We start from the raw sequence: 21,763 nt of genomic DNA, 5'->3' as shown, positions 1-21,763 counted from the left end.
CCCCAGCTCCCTCAGCTGCTCCTTATATAACTGACCCCCCAGACCCTTCACTCTGTCGACCTCCTTCAGACACGCTACAGCCCCTTGATGTCATTCTTGCAGGCAGTGGCCCAGAACCAAACACAGGATTTGAGGTGTGACCTCACCAGTGCCGAGTACAGAGGGACAATCACTGCCCTGGTCCTGCTGGCCACACTATTGCTGATACAGGCCAGGATGCCATTGGCCTTCTTGGCCGCCTAGGCACAGCTGGCTCATGTTCAGTTGCTGTTGACCAGTACTCCCAGGTCGTTTTCTGCTGAGCAGCTTTCCAGCCACTCTGCCCCCAGCCTGTAGCATGGCTGTTGCAGACTTTTACTTCTTTAAGGGGATTATAGTAAACACATCACCAGGCTCTTGCCAGACACATGCAGCAACCAGACACAGGCAACAGTGACAAGTTGCAACAAAGTAAATTCCAACTGAACAAAAGGTAAAAGAACAAACACAAACAACAAAAACAGTAACGAAATAAAAAAAAAAGAAAACAACTCCAAAATCAAACAACACATCGAGGGTAGTGAAACACTGGAACAGGTTGTACACACAGAATCTCCATTCTTGAAGATTTTAAAATTCATCTTCACATCTGATCTAACACTGAAGCTAGACCTGCTTGGAGTAGACCTCCAGAGGTTTCTTTTAACCTATTTTTACCATGATCCTAGAACTGATGAGTTCTGAATATTTTTTCAAGTCTTTATACCATTGCTATTGATTAGATCAGAGGCTATCAAACTCTCTGATCATGATGATTACATAAAGACATGTTTCACTTTATGTAAATGCTTGTATTTTATCAGCCTGAATTTCTCTAGTTTATTCCTTTACCTGATCTGACTGATTTAGCAATCCCACGCTTCTGTACAAGAGATTAGCATGGCATCTAGGCTATTATGCATATGGATTATTTACGGGATAAAGAACTAGTTTGGCTGATTACAGTGTTTAAAAATAAACTATTCCTTCATTTTCATGTAAAATTACTTCAAAGAAGTCCCTTTTATGCCTTTAACAACTTTTATAGGAATAAGACCCTATTTTATTTTCTTTGTTTAGGATCCTGATACCAATATGGTGACAATTGCATTCCACTGCATGTTTTAGCTCTCCAGGCATACTGCCCTGTTCCTCTGTGAGTTACAGGCAATCCTTGCTCTCTGAAGGCACCCTGCCCAGATGCCTGGACTTCTGTTCCAGGAGAAACTGCATTATTTCTTTTCCAGCATAATCACCAAAGTTTTTAAAATTTTCTCCATTTTTCTATTACAAATGGCCTGGTCCTTTTTTATATTGATTTTTCTTCTCTGTTTGTGTTCAGCTTCAGTCTTTAAGCTAACTCTTTTCTTCTTCTCACTGGTTTTTGCATTCCTTGCCAACACTCCCAATGGTTTATCACCCACCATGACTACTGTGCTATTCCACTTCCTCCCATGCAAATGACTTCTGTCCATAAAACAATAAACTGTAAGTAAAAACCCTGGAGCGTTAGGGCAGGATTAGAACTACTATGAGCTTTCTAATGTCATAGTTTTGCTTTGCCACCCTCTGCAGCAGCATAAGGAAGATGTAAGATTAAACTGACTTTCTACCTTACTAACTTTGACCTGCTTCAGGGCTTACTGTTATTATTTGTAAAGCTCAATGTGACAGCAAAACAAATCCTCAGAGAAGGTAGGTCTTCTCCAAGGACAGCAAGAGAAGTAGAGCTGAAGTTTAGTAACAGACCCTGACTCTTCAGTCTTACAAGCTTAGGCCAGTGTAATTCTAATTTACTTCTCAGCTATCCAAGCACAAAGATTTACTATGTCTAGAATGGAAAAGGGTAATTCCATTCACAGTAGCAGCTCTTGAGGCCTGACTTCACATTTTCAGCATATCTAATATATCAGACAGAACCATGGACTGATGTTTTTTACCTTGATTTCCCAGTGCTTATCTGCAGAGTAATTTTGCTGTGGAAAGAGCAACATAATCTTGCTGCAGATGGAAGATGCCTAATTATACATATATTTGTATGGTTTAAAGGCATGCAAAAAGTAAGGAAGTTTTAACAACATGGTCTCAAAACGTGAAACTTCTAAAAATGTCCTAGACATTGAAGCACTAAGAAAGCCTTTTCTGGTTCTGACAACATCCTCAGCTTCTAGTCTCCCTTTCTTATCTGATTAGATCCGGCTCTGTTGGGCAACGTGCCAAGATGCCAGCAATAGCTGCAGAGGTGTCAGTGCAGTGACACACACCACTTCTTGGGCAGTCTATCTACATGCTGAGAGATCTGAACTCTTCTCCAGCATTTTATTCATAGAGTTCTCTGGTTCCCCATCTATATGCCTCTGAACTAGTTCTCCCTCCCAGAGTTGTGAGAACACACATCATCCTAGGCACTAGGAACAGATGGAGAACCAGCATGATAAATCATTAGATTTACACTTGTCCAAAATGGTCTAAAAGAGCAGACATCTATTCCCTTTCTTTTCTCCTACTTGCATTGGAAAAACTATTCTGGTGAACAATTTTCTCTTTTGATTTTCCTTGCCTTGTAAGAGAGACTTGTTTCTCAATCCACACGTAGACCATCAGTGCAGCATATCCAAGAAAAGACTCCATCATTTTGCAATTATTCTGGAATTTCTGAATTAATTACGATACTAGATCTGAATATTGCCATGAGTGGTTATTAAAAGGCTGGTCCTTAGCAAGTTACTAAGGGATTCAAAAGTTATCTAACAAAGCAAGATGGGCTTTTCTTTTAAGACAACCTAGCACATGCAAATGAATACCTATAGGATTTTTTTTTCTTGTCATGAAACTAACAAGACAGAAGCTTGATTTTCTGCACACTTGAGACACACAGTTTGCTACACTAACTGAATGTGGACAGACTTTAAAATAAATAGGAATTACATCAACATTGCAAATTCAGCTTAAATACAGGGATGTTCATAAACAAAAATTCTAGTATTCTAGCAGACAGTACACTGATTAGTCAAATAATTCACTTATTTCTGCTACTATTAAGTATTAAAGAAAAAAAAAAACCCAGCATGGGCTAAAAAAAATTTGAACTCAAGGACTGCAAACCGTTGAGATTTGCACATTTTCTCTCACAGATGATTCTGTGGCAGCAGCAGTTAACTTTAATAGCTTTTGAATATTTCCTCTTTTATTACATCTTTTATTACAAAGAAGAGAACTAGTAAAATAATTAGGCAATTCATTCCTTTTCTGGCTACCCTACAGAAATACCACAGTTTCAGGAAATTCCCAACAGATTCATATTGTTCCTTACGAAAGAGAAAAGCAATTAGTAATGAAAATGTTAGTTTTAAGGAGTATCATTATGATCTTATTCTTCTAATTTCTGGTATGAATAGCTCATCTTTTGAATGAAGTAAAGGTTTTCATAATGAAATTATAGTCTAAAAATCACCTGTTTGAAAACAAATAGGTAAGGAACATGTATTTCAGGATAACATTGTAGTATGGGCAAGTATAGGTAGGGAAAGAGTATAGAACCAGTAAAACAAACAATCTCACTGGTAAAAATACCATTAATGGGTTGACATATGGGTTAATGCACTATGGAGTTGCCAGAGGTGTATTTTGAAAGATGGGTACAAAATGCAATAGTTCTGGGAGTCTTCAATTACACCAATACTTGATACCAAAAAAAAAAGGTAAGAGATCGACATGGCACATAAGCTGAATTTTGGATAGTATCATACACAGATGCTTGGGTTGCCCACAGGAAAAGATTAAATTCTTGACTTGGTCAAGACAGATAGTTTCACATCTTGCAGTTGAGAAGCCACTTTTAGTGATCATTCTGTCCTTAAATCCAAGATCGCCACAGAAAGCAAAATATCTGCCAGTTAGGAGCCACATTAAAAGAGAAAATATGTAAAAAAAATATCAATAAGTTTGTTTAAAGCCAAAAGTAAACTATTCATATACAGTAGGGAAACTAACTGTTGGAAGTGTATGATGAATGCCCAGAGTCAAGGCAGTGTATCAAGAAAAGTTTGACACAAAAAAGGAGGGAAAAGGAAGCTGCTACTAATAAAAAGCACATTTTCTGAAAGTTGAAATAATCTTCAAGTGAAGAAAATATAGAAGCATAAATGCTGACAGGTTAAACATAAGAAGACAAGACAGCACAATATGATTTTAAGGGACAAATAGCCCAAGGCATTGAAGCAACCAACAAATATTTCTCCAAATGCATCAGGAGCAAGAATCTGCCTGGAGAGTCTGTAAAACCACTGGGTGGATCAGGATATAAAAGGGTTTGTTGGAAAGAAACCAAATGAATCCCTCATGAAATTCTTTACTATTTCATGGGAAATTCTCACGCTAAGAAATCACTGGGGGAGTCTTATCAGAGGATCTGCCTGAAACTGAAGTGATTAGGTCGTGAAACAAACTGACAAAACAACCTGTAGCAAATTGAAGATCAGATGGTGTTTTTCTCGATAGTTCTGACAAACTAAGAAATACACAGCTTAAAACAGATGTAGTACCTGAAAACTGTAAGACATTGAATGCAATTCCAGTTTCAGGGAGATTGAGAAGACTACAGAGGAGCAAGCCAGATAGTCGTATCAGGCAAATTATCACAGCCTCTAACATAAACATGAACAAGTTGTCTAGAAGGTTTCCTCATGGATAAATTCTTTCTTAAATAGGAAGTCAAATTGAGAAATGAATGGTAAATTCTCCCAGCTGAAGGTGTCCGCCAGTGAAATTCTGGTTCCATGTTCCACACTGTTTGATACATATAAAAGGACTTGAAACAAAGAACGAGCAACAGGGTAACAAAGTCAGGCAGCAATGAAGTTATGCAGGACAGTAGGGCTGAAGGGCAACGCACTTGACCCTTCCATACTATCAGTGGTTTGCCATTTGCTTTGTTGTTGCTTCTTGACACAGAGTTTTGGGGCCTGACATTACCTAGAAGAGAGGCCGAGTGCCTCAGCCATTCCTGTGCCATTTTTTATGAACTTGCTGGTCCTAATCAGCAGCAGAGCTTATCTTTCTTGTACTTCTACTTGCTAACATGCAGAAACTCTTATGTTATTATCTCTTGCTACTTTGAGTTCCAGCTGAGCCTTTGCCTTCCTAATTGAATCTCTGCACACTGAAGCAGTACCTCTATATTCCGCTTTGGAAGTTTGTCCCCTTTTGCACTGCTCTACTGCTCCTTTTCTCATTTGGGCTCTCTTAGTAGCTTGGTGCCTTTCCAAGTGATTTCTTTTTATGTCTGCTCCTTTTCCTGCTTAGGGGGATAGGCTGCTCTTTTGTACTTCAAGAAGCAGCTGCACTGGGAAATCTCCCAACATTCCTGAGCTTCTTTGCCCTCCAAGACAGGTTCCCATTGGATCCTTCCTAGAAGTTCCCTGACTGAGTTGAAATCTGCTTTTCTCAAGTTCAGGTCTTTATTTGATCACTTGTGTTCCTCAAGCCCTTGACCTCTATGCTCTCACAGTCTCTGCAGCTGCTGTTGATGTTTTATCTTCCAACAGGTCTTTATTAGTAAACATTCAGTCCAGGAGTGCACTATTCCTAGTTGGCCCATCCATGACCACATGAAGAAGCTGTCCTCAACGCACCCAGGAAATGTCCCAGATTGTTATGCACCACTGCGCTGTTTTCCCAGTACCAGAATGGTTGAATTCCCTTTTGAGGACCAAAGCCTGAGGCCTCTTGGAAATGAAGGCTTGATGTACCTCTTCTTCCTCATCCAGGTCCATAGCAGACACCATAGGATTTCTCTCAGTAGCTCTGATTTTGACCTAGAAGCACTCGACTGACTTGAAAACAAATGAAAGATGATGATTCTTTACATAATAGGCATGCTTTTGATGGTTACTAAGTACACCATAACTTCACTGGGTCATGGAGACCTGAAAACAGGTGGCTTTTGAGTATTAGAAGACAGTATCACATACTATGGCCCTGTTCTTACTCTTTTCCCAGCATATAACTTGAGGTCATCAGTGAAGACAGTTCATCCAACCAACAATGGCTGTTCTTACCAGTGAAACACACATTTATTGCCACCAAACAGATACCAGAAAACATAGCGTGTCAGGTTTTTCTACAGAAAAATAAATTTTCATCCATAAAACATCCAGATTGGGAATCCAGGCTATTCTTTCAACACAACACTACATAGATTTTGCTATTGAGTTCTCAAACATTCAAACAGAAAGATTCCAGATTTGTACTACTCATTGTAGTAGTGCAGTAGTAGTTCAATGAATAGAACAGAATAATTAAATATGTGGACTGGATGTGTGGTTATGCCTCTGGGAGATCAAACACACAAGCAACACTTGCTGCACTCCAGAATTACCATGCCTTACTAAGACAATTGTGCTGTTTCCACAATTACAGCACAGATTTCAGTTCAAAGACTACTCAGTTGCCATCAAGAGATGTTGAGGAAACTGTCAGTAGACTAAAGCAGAGAGAAGCATCTCTACAGGGATGTTCCTTACAGAAGGAATATCAAAATTACTGCTATGATACAATTACAAAACAAGAGCCATAGGAATCATTGTTACTTTCATTGATTCAGCAGAAAGAAAAAAGAGGGAAGAGACAGTGAGTAGAAATAATGAATGAATCAATCTGCTGCATTACTTCAACCAGAATATTTCATTGACAGTATTGTGAAAGTAATCTGAAATTCAAGTCTTTATTACAGCAAAACACAGCCATCAAAACCACATCTATCCCTGTGGAACTGGGTTCCCGCTAGGAACCTTCTAGCAGTGTTGGTAACAGGTCCAAGACCTGTCTCATACAATGCATATTACTAAAGCCCCTGATCCCAAATGCAGAACAAGCAGGGAGGAGTAGCAGCTCCCTTTTCAGGAGAAGAAAAAGATTCATGATGTCACAGTATTGAAAAGGAAAGGCAAAGTAAGTGAAAACAAGCCATGCCTGCAGAATTTTAAACTCAGTGTTTCAAGTAAATTTAATGGCAGAGGGGGAATTCAAATTAATTTCCAGACATGGTTTCTGAGTTGTGGTTTAGAGCCATACTGTTCTTCCCCCTGCCCCCCATCTTAAAGCTGACATCTCTTCCCCCAGTGGGAACTTGGACTGGGTAAAATGAGGGATCTCTCCTTCCCACACCTGGCAGCAGCTGAACAACACACATATTTCCTCTTCTGTGACTCCAGGCACTGTTTCCATGGCAGCAACAGGAAAGTCATTCCAAACTGGTCAGGGAGGGAGGGAATGAGAATCACCCCTCTCACCTCCCTGGACAAGGCATTCTGAGAAACCAGGGACAAGAGTGAAGATGACTGCACAGCCTGGGAGGGACTGAGGGTCCTGGCAGCACCATGCAGCCTGAAAACCTCTCTTCATGTCTGGTGAGAGCTGCTGTGGTTCAAGCCCATGGGATGGCGTGGATGGAGTGCCCAGTTTTGCTGGTAAGTGGGAGCAGATCTGCGATGGCCAGAGAGCATTTGTCTCTCCTGTCCTCCAAGAGCCCACTGACTGTACAGCAGATGGATTTCTGGCCTTTCTATGGATGAGGGGAAGTAGAGATAAGTAACTGCCATGAACTGAAGCAGCACAAAGAGACTTTGTTTTTACTTCACAGATCAAAATACCAAACCCATGGTACCAAAGTTTTAGCTGGATTTTTCAGCATGTCAGTACTGTGCATGTGTTGGGATTATTTGTCAAAGCCATATGATTTGCACAGCCAAATGTCTCAAAGATGGAAATGAGATGTGATGTGACACTTCTGAATGATCCTTGCTAGCCTGAAATAATGAGAATCTGGAATTGCAATCTCTGCTTGCACAACATAACTAAGATGCAAGATTACTCTGTCTGTTTCCAACCCCCAACATGCTCACAAACCAGGATGTAATGCATCAGCACTAGACATATGCCCTAACCATGCATGGCAGGCAGCTTTACAGGATCACAGAAGGGTGGAGATGGGCAGGGGCCTCTGGAGGTCACCCTGTTCAACTCACAGAGGGCGACCCTGAGCAAGTTGTCCAGGACCATGCCAGGTAGCTTTTGAATATCTCTAAGGGAGAAGACCCTACAACCTCTCTGGGCAACCTGTTCCAGTGTTCAGGCACTCTCCCAGTAACAGTGTGCCCTCCCGGTGTTCATACAGCACCTTCCATATTCCAGTTTGAGTCCATTGCCTCTGGTCCTGTCCTTGGGCACCACTGAAGAGAATCTGACTCCCTCTTCTTTGCATCCTCTGTTCAGGTGTTTGTACATATTGATGACTTCTCCCCCCAAGCCTTCCTTATCCCAGGCTGAACAGTCTCAGCTCTCAGCCTTTCCTCAAAGGACAGATGTTCCAGTCCCTTCATCATCTTGGTGGCTCTTCAGCGGACGTCCTCCAATATGTCCATATCTGTCTGGAACTAAGAAGCCCAGAACTGGAGCCAGTGCTTGAGGTGTGGCCCTACCAGTGCTGAGCAGGGGAGAAAGATCACCTACCTTGACCTGCTGGCAACACTCTTCCTCCTCCTCCTAAGGCAGCCAAGGACACTGGCTGTCTTCTTTGCCACAAGGGCACATTTCTGGCTCCTCTTCAACTTGGTGTCCACTAGGATGCCTCAGGGCCTTTTTGGCAAAGCTGCTTGTCAGCTGGGTTGACCCCAGCATATACTGGTGCATGAACTTACTGGGCATAGCCCTATCTGAAACTAACCTTATCAAGGTTACTGAGGCAAACACGTCATCCCAGAAGCAGAAAAATTTGACCAGACAGTTGTCAGGAACACTGTACTAGGCAACTTTTTTGGTGCCATCAAAATGACTCTCCCTCTAAGAACACTTCTGCAGTAAAAGGGAGATTTTCTAGAATTTTTCTCCATCTGACCAGTGTGAGAGGTGTAACATCTTCCTAGTGTGCCTGAGGGCTAGGAATGGATAGGATGTCCAATTATACCAATAGGAGAGAATATTGTTTTATTTTCTGAATTGATCGTAGATGGCCCAGCTTGTTTTACCTGACAAAGTTCATTCCTCTCAGTTCACAGATGCTCCAATTTAAATAGCCTGTGCCATACAAAACACTAACTTTCCCTACTCTGAGAGCTTCACTGGATATACTCCTGAGAAGCCTCTTTGCTGAGTAAGTCTGGCTCCTTGGATTCAGACCCTTTCGAGGAGAGTCTCATCAGACTGGAATACACAAGTACCAGAAACATTTGCAATGCTAAACTGCAAGAATACAAGAAAAGCTACTTAACTTTCTGGACTTGTTCTGTTGTCTATTCCTTGTGTATTTTACATTATCCAATCATGTGACAAGTAAAATGTGGTATCAAACTGATTTAGCAAGAGCTGAAAATTTATAGAGCAAGATTCTCACTGGCTTAAAAAAGGAAGAGTACTTATTTAGTGTACCGAAGTCAGGATTTTTAAGCCAAATTTCACCACTACTGAAGCTTTCTTATTATTGTGTTACTTTCCCATTCCTAAAGCTTGATTTCTATTTAGTACAGACTGGTTTTTCTTATTACATGGCTGGCAAAGTGTGTATCCTTTCCAAAAGCAAAGTCACTGAAATTAGAATGAAAGAAATAATTTAATGGGATGCACTCTACTTCATTTCCTCAAACAAGAGACTGCATTGACCAGGAAAGACATTTCTCTGGCTCATATCCAATGCAGAGAAAAGCCAGAAAGAGAGAAACAGAGAGAGAGAAATACAGCATACCCTCCCTTGAATACATTCATGAAAAGTGGGCAGAAACCTTGCAACAATATTTGGGATGTCTTTGACAGCATCATCGGAATATAAAGTGTCTCTAACCACTTTTCATGTCTTTTTTTTTGAAGAGCAAACTCCTCCAACAGTGTAATACCACTTAAAGAGGAGGAATTTGAAAATTAAACCCTTATAAATCAGTTTCCTTCTCTTTAAGCGCTTCACAAACACTGCAAACAGTTTCTACCTTTTTTTCTTCCAGCTCACTTTTCATACAGGAGAAGGGCAGGGAGCCCTTTCAGACTCAGTACTCACATAAGGTACAGCCTCTATGGACAATCCTAACTGCTTTATGAAGTTTGGCAACTTGCTGATTGCTAGGACTGGACAGAGGGGAACATAACCTCCTGGAGGTAACCCAAAGTGGATAGGTTTGGGGTTTTTTAGGATTTTACTTTCCTTTCCTGAATTTACAGAACTTATCTCTCAATCCAGTGACACAGGTTTTGTACCTGCTAGCAAATTTTCTTCACACCACTGCTTTGGGCACGTTTGGTGCCATGCTGGACTATCACTTTCCTACGAAGACAGGATGACAGGTGCCTCCACAGCAACTGAGTACACATGGCTCTGGATACAGTACTTCATGTAAATAACTTGCAACTAAGTGATCCCTAAAAAAATACAGTTACAATCCCACTAAAATGGAGACTACAAAATTATTTACAGCGAAACAAGCTTAAGCTTGAGAAGCAGTCATGTGAGAAATAACACTGAAAATAATGGTTAGCATAAAAACTACGTGACCTTAATTACAATTTCAAATATTTCTAAATGAGAAAGCTTTGGATAACTCAGACAACTGTAACCACTAAAAAATGCTAACTTTTTAATGACAATGACTGTATGCAAATGATCTAATTACAAACACCAACACACAATGCCGTGTTGAAAAACAGGGAGAAACATTTTGAGCAGCTTAGGAAGAAGAAAAAATTACACTTTGAAAGTATTACTATGCACATGGAATAATGAGGCCTCATAATAAATGCTGCATCTTATTTACTAAAATTTTGCTGTTTGATTCAGATGTTAATTTCATGCTGCATTAAATGAATAAGAGATAAAGCCCCTTTTCTTTAAATGCTCACATCAGCTTCAAAATTATAGTTTGATACATTTTTGAATTAATCTTACAAAGCACTGAATTTAAATTTGCAAGCTGTGTTGATCTAGAATTTTAAGGAGTTCTAGTAGTGGGAATGAAAAGAGACAGGAGCAGATAATAGACACAGGATGCTCTACTCATGCCAACAGGATCTCCTGATTACAGAATAGCTGGATACACCACCACTTTTAATTATACATAAATGGATCTGAAGAACAATGACTCATAAGTTAATCATCTGTCTAAATATTTTTAGTAATTATTGATATATTTTAGTATTCCACAGATCAAGTTTAGTCAACATTTTATTTCAGTAATTTCAGGATTAACTATACTTCTGTCACACACAGCAGAAAACAAAAATCAAAAGTTATTCAGTCAGATAAACCTAGAGGCTTCTTTTTTTTTTAAGGGTGATACTTCAAAAGTGTGCAATTTATCTTCTTCTGTCTGTGAAGGTCTGAAGTATCCAGTCTCACTGCAAGAATACCCTGCTGTATGTCAAAACAATAGAGCAATTCATCCCCCTGTAGCCAAACCTAGCACTTCAATATGTTTGGAAAGAAAGAGTAGGGGGGAAAAAAAAAGGTTGAAAAAAAGGTAAAAAATCCTGCAGCTAAGGCTGCAAAATATGGCTGCTGCAACAGGTGAACTGTTCTGCAAGATTAGCAGCCTGCCATAAAATCCTTCTTTGTAAGAGAGCAAACCACAACATGACAGTAGATAAACTCCATTACAGTGAATTTAAGTACATGTAACCATGTAGACAGAATAAGCCAAACATCTGCCCATGTTTTTTTCTATACTTTGTTGATGTTGCTATCATCTGGACACATTATCCACATGTCCCCTGAAACCATGTACTGCAATTTCCATCAAATGGTATTACACCTGCTGAAGAGGGCAGAACTGATCGACTACAGCTTCTCCTGCTGTTGAGCTCAGCCAACAAGCTGTTTCTGAATCCTGCTCATGTTTTGGTAAACTGAGCCAAATTGATTTTGTTTTTAAACTGATTTTTTTAAAAATTAGTTTTCAAACTAACTAAAAAAACCCCTGTTTTTCAAAGTTATATTGTGCCTTACTGATGCATGCTTCAAGATTTCAACTAAAATCAGTATGAGGCAAATGACAAAAATCATAATGAACATTAATTCCTTTATATATTAAAAAAAAATTATGTCATGATACAAAGATACCCTGAAACAATAAGGACAGTGCTGCCAAACAATCCCAGAAACATTTTCAATCCCTTCACAATGCTTGTATTTCAATTTTTTCCAAATTCCTTTTCAAATATACTGATTTTTAGATGGAAGAGTGTGTTAGGTTCTTTTAATAAACATACTCTGCCATTCAGAAAAATCAATCATAACAAGCCAAGTTCCCAAGCCTCAAACCTGCATCTGATTTCTCCCTTCCAATAACAAAATGGCTAATTATTCTTTTAAAGCATTCCACAAATATTAAAAAAATAGACATTTAAAGGAAGAAAAGAGAGGAATCTACACAAGTAGATTGTGTAAGAGCTTGGAGAATGTACCTATGTCCAAATAGGAATCTCACTGATTTTATGGACAGCTGTTTTATAAGAGTCAGTACTAATTAAAACATAGGTTCTGTCTCTTTCCTGTCTTAAAAATGTTAAAAGATAACATTAGGAGGCTGTGGCACAGTAAGAAGTTTAATCATAAGGACTTTTAGAGTTTGTCTAAACAGATATCCAGAGTCTATCTGGAGGTCACAGCCAACCAGGCAGTTTCTTTATCTACTCATCCTGCAGCTGTGTCCCAGCCACTCCTACTGTACAACTTACTAACCCAAGGAAGTTATTTCCAGAAACAAGTGTCTGGACGCTGCCTTTACATTTATCCAAGCTTATTTCCATTTTAAGGCATTATAACACAGATGCCAAAGAACTAAAAGTAAGAATAGGAAAACAGTTGAGATTACTGCTGCCAGACTTTCCAAGTTGAAGCCATGCAGTAGCCCCTGAACACACTACAAAAGGAAGCAGCATAAAGATATACTGACAGTCAAATAATGTCATAGATTTTAAGTATGCAAAACTGTGACTGATAGCAGGGCACTAACTAATAGTAGGATTCAATAATATCTGAAATTTTAAAATAAACTAGCAAATAAATCCCATTTTGTTTGGAAAAAGCAAATCAGGAATATGCAAAACCCACTTTAATCTTCATGCATATATAGACAAAATGAAGCCTTATTCAGATGGCTGCATTCCTGTTTTAGAACAAATGAGTCCACTTATAGATAATACTGCATTTACCACAGCCATACATGCAATTTCTAACCATTTCAGTAACTCAAAAAGAACTCAGAATTTCATTATCTTTTCAGACACACAATTCCTAATGAAAAACATTAAAAATGGTTCAATACATAAAATCGGACAAGAAAGTTACGCCCCTAACTCAGAGAACTCTTCGAGAATGCAGTAAGACCCATACATAACACATCAGTACAGAATAGCAGGAGGGAACACAGAGCAAAAGTTTGGGAGAAGAAAGAAGGCTGTGCAGCACTGCTGGAATCACTGTTGTACTTGTTTTCTCCCAATGTACCAATTCCTCCTGGGGAAAAAAGCAAAGAAAAAGTAACGACAAAGAAAGACCGCGTTTCTGAAAGTTGTGTAAGCCACGGGAGACACCTCTCAGAGCCAGGAGACCCAATGGAAGTAAGGACATCCTGCAGCCTGCCAGAACAGACACCCTCCCAGCTGCCCGAGACTTCCTCAACCATCTGAGATCAACCATGAAAACACTTTCAAGCACATGAACACTTAAACAACCCCAATCTGATTTTAACATCACCTGGCTCCCAGAAACACTGGCTGCTTAGCACACTAACCAAACTTGTCAAGTTGCTTCTGGATTTTACTCTCTAGAAAAGCACAGAAGTGCAAACTCAAGTCAGGGATGTCAAGATTTTTCAGCTCAGATGCTGCCAACTTACTAGCCTGGAATGTGATCATCCAGGTAGTAACAGAAACAGCCTCGAGTTGCACTGTAAGGGGCTGTCCTCCACTTGTGAGCACTTGCAAGCGACAGGCGGCTGCTTTGTAACTTGTCTACAAATCATAGCAAAGGCTTACACTCCAAAGTATGTCGAATTTTGCTACTATTTAAAACAGTAAGCATCTTATCCTGTAAAACACCTCCACTTCTGTCTTCATGTTAGCAGTGCAGGAACATGGATGACAAAGGAGCCACAGCCAAATTTATTCCCTCTATTTTTCCTCAAACATCACCAAGCACGTTCACAAGGCTGAGATGCCTTGTGTCTTTCCAGATGGCAAGGCTATAAATATAGTTTCTCATACTTGAAGTAGACTCCCGCTGTTTCCAGAATATTAGTTCAGGTAACATTTTCTGCAAAGAGATAAATTCACATGTGTAATGCATGTGCTCTGAAGCAATGCTATTGTGTCTGTGTGCAAGTCATCACCAACACATGAATAAACTGACAACATTTGAAAAAAAAAATCCTGTCATGATAGGCTAAAAAAGAGAGCATAAAGATACAAGTGTGAAGAAGCTGTTATCACAGGAGCTTATCCATTAAAGGAAATCCTGTAACTTTTAAGGAATGTTTTCAGGTAATCCACCACATAGTGTACTGCCATAGTCCACAGGAAAAAGATGTCCAAATGAAAAACATCATCAGCACCTTTTAAGACTTCATTTGTTGTTTCCCCCTTCTTACCTGCCTCCCTGAAGCTGTGACTTAGTGTTGTTAGCTCTTCAGCATAGAACTCCAGCTACCAAGCAAATGAAGTTCTGGTCTACTCCATCAACTGAATCAAGGAGCATGTGTCTGATTTACAGCAAGTTCTCACTGTACAAAATTTACAGTATGAGCCATGCAGCTCCTACAATATTAGAAATAACTTATTTATGATGTGCTGCACAGGTTCATTATGAAAACGTAATACTAATTTAAAAATATACTTTAAACTACTATTAAACGCAGTGAAAATAACAGATTGTCAAAGTAAAAGGTACTGTGAAAATAACAGTTTGATAGGAATAATGTTGTGTGAAACACCACTCTTCAAAGACAGGCAACTTGTGCAAAGAGCACTGAGAGAGTACATAGATGCATATTCCAGATAATGTTCCCATTTAAATACAGAGCTAATTTGGACATGGCTAATTTTGATATCATTGTTTACGTAATTCAGTACTGGATGTGTATGTACATGGGCTTTAAAACAATCGCAGAAGCTTGTTTAAGAGGGGCAACGGCACTTGAAAAACCCCACTTATAGGTGTACTAAAAAAATAAATAACTTTTTTTTTTGGTGGTAAATATTTATTAGAAATAAAGTACACAGGGTACCCAGAGCAATTACAACATTACAGTTGACAAGCGAACAAGGTACTTATTTCATCTCTGAAACAAAATTAAAGCAGTGGTCATAAAAACAAACAGACAAAAAAAATCCACCAAACAACAACAAACCCAAAAAACCAAACCAAACCCATGGATTGCCAGCACATCAGGAGAGTAGTAATGGGAGAATGGAGGTATAACCTGACTGCCTCAAAAGTGGATCCAAGACATATCTAAAGCCTAACTCCTACGACAAAAATGACTGAGAAATCTATACACACTCTTATACTAGTGCTGAAGGAAACTTTACACCTCTGTAAATGCAAATACATTTCATATTTTGGTCTGAATACACAGTCTTTGTTATTTGTGATGAAAATTACAAATCATTGCTGGACAAGAGCTTACAGGTTTACAGTGACCTGAGGCAGAACAAAACTCATGAAGAAGGACATATGATTAACACTGGGGTTACTCAATACTCATATGTAGCATTAATCTCACATGGGAACAATTATATTAAAATAAAATTGCTCTAAATTCTTTTCTGTATATTTGTTCAATTAACAGATTAGGGAACGCAAGCTATTCATCAGATCCTAGCACCAGCAAATCATTCACTGGAAATGACTTTTTAGGCATCTGTGCTTGGTTAAAACTAAACCTAAAACACATCAGTGTTTGAAACTTTATGTATGTCAAGCACACACCCTTCCAGTGCAATGTCTAACCTTATGGCTCTTTAAAAGGGAACAAATATGGTGAGGATGCTTTAAAATTATTTAGGAAAGCCCAAGGGCTTTTGCAGTTTATATATGACTTTCTTTCCTCTTTTAATTACATCCTTCCGAGCTCGTGCTTTCAAATACAATTTACGCAGATTAAGCCGGTGACATTTCACCTCCTCCACAGGATATGCCAAGATGTGGTGTAGTTTACTATGGCTGCAGTTACTTAAAGCAGTCGTGTAACAGTTTCAGCAAGAGCACAACAAAACACAGGGATTCTACCAGCTCAGGCAAGTCTTCCACAACTTCAACGGTATCATAAGGCAACCCAACACAGACTTACCTCCTAATAAGTAAGCCAAGTTCCACTAATTTCAGCAGATCTTGATACCTCATTTTAAACCATCTGAGAACTTCTGGTTTTGACTGAGTATCATCAATTTCATTAGAAAAAAAATACTAGAGACAAATCACTAAAAATATTTCCTCTAACTCATCAGCCACGAACCTCCCTCCCTGATGGCTTGGAATTTCACATGAGAACTGAGGAGCATCTCTCTCCCCAGCTAATGGCAGGGACTGAGCTGACAGGAGCTTTTTTGCAGGACTTTACGCATGTGACTGAGTATCAATTAGGTGGGAATTATTTAAAAAGAGTCATAGCCCAGCAGCATAGGGCTGTGAACACATAATGGCTTTGAATGCCACAGAAAGACAGACAATGAAAAACAACAGAGCCACTGCGCAGACTGAAGTGGAGAAAAGGAGCACAGACCAAGGACAAAGATGAAAACCCGCTCCTCACAGAAAGTTGTCACGGAGCCATTTGCACGCTTGACTCTCAATTTGAAATTTGACTGTTCAATTTTTATCACATAAAAAGCTAATTGAGACAGTCAACTGTAGAACCAAAAGAAATCTAACCTGAAATCAGGGCAGGGCAGACATGTAGCACTGTAACCTTAAAAAAAAATAAATTTAAAAAAAATTGCAAAACAGTTTATTGGGGTTTGGAGGGGTTTGTTTGTTTGTTTAAAAAATCTCTGCTATCCTTCTATTTTAATTCTTTGTCTTTTTTTATTGAAAATTAACCACATCTTGCATTAGAAGAATATTTTAGGTTTTCTAAGTTAGTTTCCAGCAACAGGCTGACTTTTTCATTGCTTAAAGGCCATCTTGTGACAACTAACAGTTTCAACACCCTTAAAAGATAAAAGCATGATTAGAAGGTTCATGCGAGACTGGGCTCAGCAATAAAATACTGATCCTTCTGAAGATGGCCATTAAACTAACAGCAAAAAAACTACCAGTGTGTAATACTACCTCTTCACTTTTATATTGTTTTCTACATTTCAGTCAACAACACCCCTCTGATATTATTCACGATGCAGTCATTTTAATTCTCTACGCAAGAGACTTGCATCAGGTTTTGGCATGTCCCTTTTGCACATTCATGGACTCTGTCAGCTAAGGAAAGTTGAAAGAGTTGGAAATACAGAAAAGCAAACACGAACTTATCAGACTTCAGATTAACTGCAGATTCCACCTGTGCAGTGGGTTCACGAAATAGAAATGAGCAACTGCACAACCAAGGCTGTAGAAGAGATTCTGCTACTTATATGTAGCCTGGTGGGCCATGCAGTAGGCTGGACAAGCAGCCTGCCTTTTTCCCACCACGGCAACCAACATCTTCTTCGAGCCATTGTGCATGCAAACATCACAAGGAACGGGTACATATTCCAGATGAAATAGCCCTGAGCATCTGCCAGAACAAGAACCTGTATGTACTAGAAAGCAAAGGCATCTTCTGCCCTCAGTTTCCAAATTGACTGCTTGGTACCACTCCACATGTACATATCTTTACACAACACTTGCACAAAGCTAAGAGAATGGCAATAATCGGTATTAATTTATTTATTACACAATCAAAATATCTCAAACACATGGTGCGCATCTGTTCAGTCATAATACTATTTAGAAGAACTCAAGTTTTCTTTAAAAAAAAAAAAAAAAATCATTATTCATTACTACCAGGAAAACTGATGCCAGCACTAGAAAAAAAAGCAAAAACATCTGAGTGTCTGGTGATCACCAAACAATTTAATGTAATTGCTCAACAGTTCAAAAAGATAATATTTCTCTGGCTATAGTTTTAGAAGAAAATGTCAATAAATGCTTATTGCAGTCTCAATAGACTTTTACAGACTCCCTTAGCACAACAGAGAGAGGTGTCCCAACTCTGAGCTTCTCTGGCAGCTGCTAAAGCTGTGAAAGTTATTTGGCTTCAACATGTTTCATTCCACTGAGAATAAAACTTTTAGAACTGGTCTTAACCCAGGTTCTGATTTGCTCCACTGTGCTGTGATCTAACGAAGGATACCTGGCTGTGCGCACTGTCATTAGAAAATGTTAGACACAGGGTGCACTAAGTAGAGCCTTGCTTCAACTACTGACATGCAATTGTGTTTCCACTTACTTTTTTCTTCCTAAAACTGCACATTTTTGTAGCATTCAACACTGACAGAGATGTTTTTCATGTTTTTCACAGCTGGGAGGACAAAGTTCCTCCAGTTCCTCCTTTAATTTTCAGGTTAGCTTTTTCAAAAGCCAATTACTGGCATGAGCATTCTGAGAATGCCATTATAAAGGCCTTGATCTCTGGCAGAAAGTATTCATAATAGCATGAACCCCATGCTAAGGGTCTTCTGAAAGGATCTCTCTGGATCTTAAAATTAAAGAGTTCAATTTGTCATTAAAATATCTACAACATCGGGAAAAGGGGGAAGAGGGGGGAAAGGGGGGAAAGGGGGGAAGGTCCCCCACAAACAATAACCTCTTTCATGTACAGATTTAAATGTAGGGATAGTAGCTTCCATCAAAGGCATTACATACTCTGCCATCTGAATGACCCGCCCAGTGTCAGTATTTTAAATCTAGTGCATCCTGACAGATCAAGGCTTTCCATTTGCTGTTACCTCTGCCTCTCATTGTAAGTTAAAGCAAGTACCTAGTTATTTAAAATACAGATATATGTACAGTTTGCATACTTGCATACACACAAATGCAAGCACATCAGTAGCATGGACCCAGACATGGAAGACCTTAAAACGTGCGGAGAGAGTGTATCATGGTACAAAGAAGTGTGTGAAGAACTTCTACATTAGTAGGTTATTAGGATGAATTTTTACCAGTGACAGAAAGCTGGTTTATCACATCTCTCAGCCACTTCAGATTCAGCAAATAAAACACTAAACATGCGTTTTTTTCAGAAAAAGAAGAAAAATTAAATTATACCTTCTGCTTACAGTTATCTTAAAGAAGAAATGCCTAAGCTACCGAAGATTAATAGTTAGTATAGAAACAACTCTTATCTGTATAATAAAATCGCCAAAGTAATTCCAACTTTGCCTTGGACTTCCAAAATGCAAGATGTACACATGGTTGAATTAGCTCAGTTACTCAGAGATCAGTGGAGTAATACCAAAGATAGATTTGGCCCATTATCTACCTGCACAGCACAAATGAATAATGCAAATGTGTATGCAAAGGACCATGAAGTATCTCAGCTTAGCAGTGCATTTAAAATGTATCACTAACTTTCAGCTTCTTGAAATATTTATCAACCGCAGGAGGTTCCACTGAGAGCACACTCTATTAGGAACTTCACTGAATTTTTATTTCTACACCTGACTCAGAGGACTTTAGAAAAGGAGGCTGGAATTAACTGCTGTAACAACTTCAGGTACTGCTCTGACACCACAGGCTTCACGAGCACTTCATGAGTGTTTCTAAGTCACTTTAATGTTCTTCCTACAGTTGAGACCAGCTGGGGCCTTTATGCAGCACATCTTAGGAGGGAGAGGAAGAAGATAGCCAGTTTCTGCACATGACTTCAGAAGCCACTAAAATTACATTGTCTGCAATTAGAAATCTACTGAAAGAATCCACAGTAATGAGCATGCTTTAAGACACCACAATCAACTGAAAAATACCACGTAACAAGCAGTCTTACTAAAATCAGTCTAGTTGATACAAACTAGTTAAAATGACTAGTTGGATCAAGTAGGAACAAGCTTGGATCAACTGCACACAGCACTTAAACTACTAAGCACTAGTCAAATATTAAATTGGTTTTACTAAACTCTTTTTGGAAAAAAATTTGATCTTGAAGTAATTACAGTAGTTCTATTGGTCTACTAAAGATGGGTACATCTGAAGAAAGATTTTTTTTAAAGATGAATAGATTACCAGAAGAAGAAAAAAGGGAAAAAAACCCCTGAAACCCACACCACAAAGCCCCCCAGCACTTAGCTTAACATTGAGTAGTTACAACATTTTGATCTAGACAATCTCTTGTTTCCTATTTTAACTGATAAAAACGAACTATATCAGAAAAAAAGTTCCCTCAAAGTCATGAGTTTTATTCATTATGGACTTTGGGAGGATACGTGTTTCTCCTTTGATCTCACAAATGCAGTCACCTAGTAAACAGTAGTACTCCACAAAAACGCATTCCTGCAGTGTTTTGAGTCAGGAATAATACAGAAAAACAATATGCTCTAAAAGCTTTGTTGCTGTTGTTGGTAGAGAGTACTAGACATAGGGAAGGGTGGTTTGTTTTTATATTTTATGTATTTCACTTAATTCAGCTAAAAGATCAAACCACTGAACTGTTACTTCAACAAGTACACAGACCTGTGTCAAAGAAGGATGTCGGGACTTTTTCCACACAACTTACTCTCACGTGAAATTCATTTATTTAATCCCTTGAATAGTCAGCTACATTTCCCTGGGACTTGGGCAGCACCAGATGAAACCAGCAGGTCATAACCATGCATTATTTTTACTATCTGTAATGAATTTCAAATTAGCTGACACATTAAAAAAAAAAAAAATCTTCCTGAAAAGCTCAGCAAAGTCTGAAAGGCTCAATATAATTACAAAAAATGCAAATCCCGTTCTCACCTACTTAAAACTGTGATCGGAAAAGAGATATCACTACAGCTGATGTGGTACTTTACTGAGAACATTTTCTAGGGTGAAAGCACAAAGCAACAGGTCTGCAAACTCAAAAGCACGCATCTACAGAAATACATTTTTGCACAAGGAAGAGCGGCTGGTTGAATTATTTTAACTCAGTGAAATTACTGATTTTCTTAAAGCTTTGCTTTAGACGGGTTGCATCAACAAATAACCGCGGTCAAATCAAGTGTTGCTGAATAAGAACACGAGGCATTTGGGGGAAATAAGGTACTGAAGAGTAACATTTACTTTCTTGCCTTTAATGTGAACTCTTAAAATCTGGCCAATTATACTACCTTTTTACTCTTGGGTAAGAGACTTACAGCATTTTGAAGTCGAAAAACATCCGTAAGACATTCGAAGGTGACGTTTTAAAACAAGTCATAAACCTTTCTACGAAAGCTCCCATTCCATCTCACACAAGCGATCCATCTTTAAGGCTTTACCTTTTGTCGCCCACTTGTAAATTAATCTCCTGAATCACTTCAGCTGCGCCCTGGGAAGCCTCCTCACCGCCGAGCCGACTTTCCCTCCTCTCCGGAGCGGCAGCTCAAGCAGCTCTACTCTTTTTCTTTCTAATTCCCTCTCTCTTTCCTTTTAACACTTCCAGAAAGAAACTTGGAAACACCCGCGGCCGGCCATTCCCCGTGCGCGGGCGGAACGCGGCGGCAGCGGCGGCCGACAACAACAGCAGCCCGCGCCGCCGCGCGCTGAGGCGGGGCGGGGGCGGGGCGGGGG

The 21,763-nt window shown here is 39.3% G+C and overlaps 1 long non-coding RNA gene across 1 annotated transcript in view; it reads right to left on the bottom strand.

Annotated features, from left to right (window-relative positions):
- The window catches only part of LOC121673088, a 28,213-nt gene extending 6,475 nt beyond the window's left edge, over positions 1–21,738 (bottom strand). The window contains exon 1 of the long non-coding RNA XR_006019133.1: positions 21,472–21,738. This is a non-coding gene — a long non-coding RNA (uncharacterized LOC121673088). The remainder of the gene's footprint in view (positions 1–21,471) is intronic.
- Between the last annotated feature and the right edge of the window lie 25 nt (positions 21,739–21,763).

The sequence above is a fragment of the Corvus kubaryi genome, unplaced genomic scaffold (assembly GCF_017639235.1).
Source record: "Corvus kubaryi isolate FWS band 111438036 unplaced genomic scaffold, C.kubaryi_AGA036_p1.0 65174, whole genome shotgun sequence".
NCBI lineage: Eukaryota > Metazoa > Chordata > Aves > Passeriformes > Corvidae > Corvus > Corvus kubaryi.
This window is presented reverse-complemented; position numbering and strand designations above follow the sequence as displayed.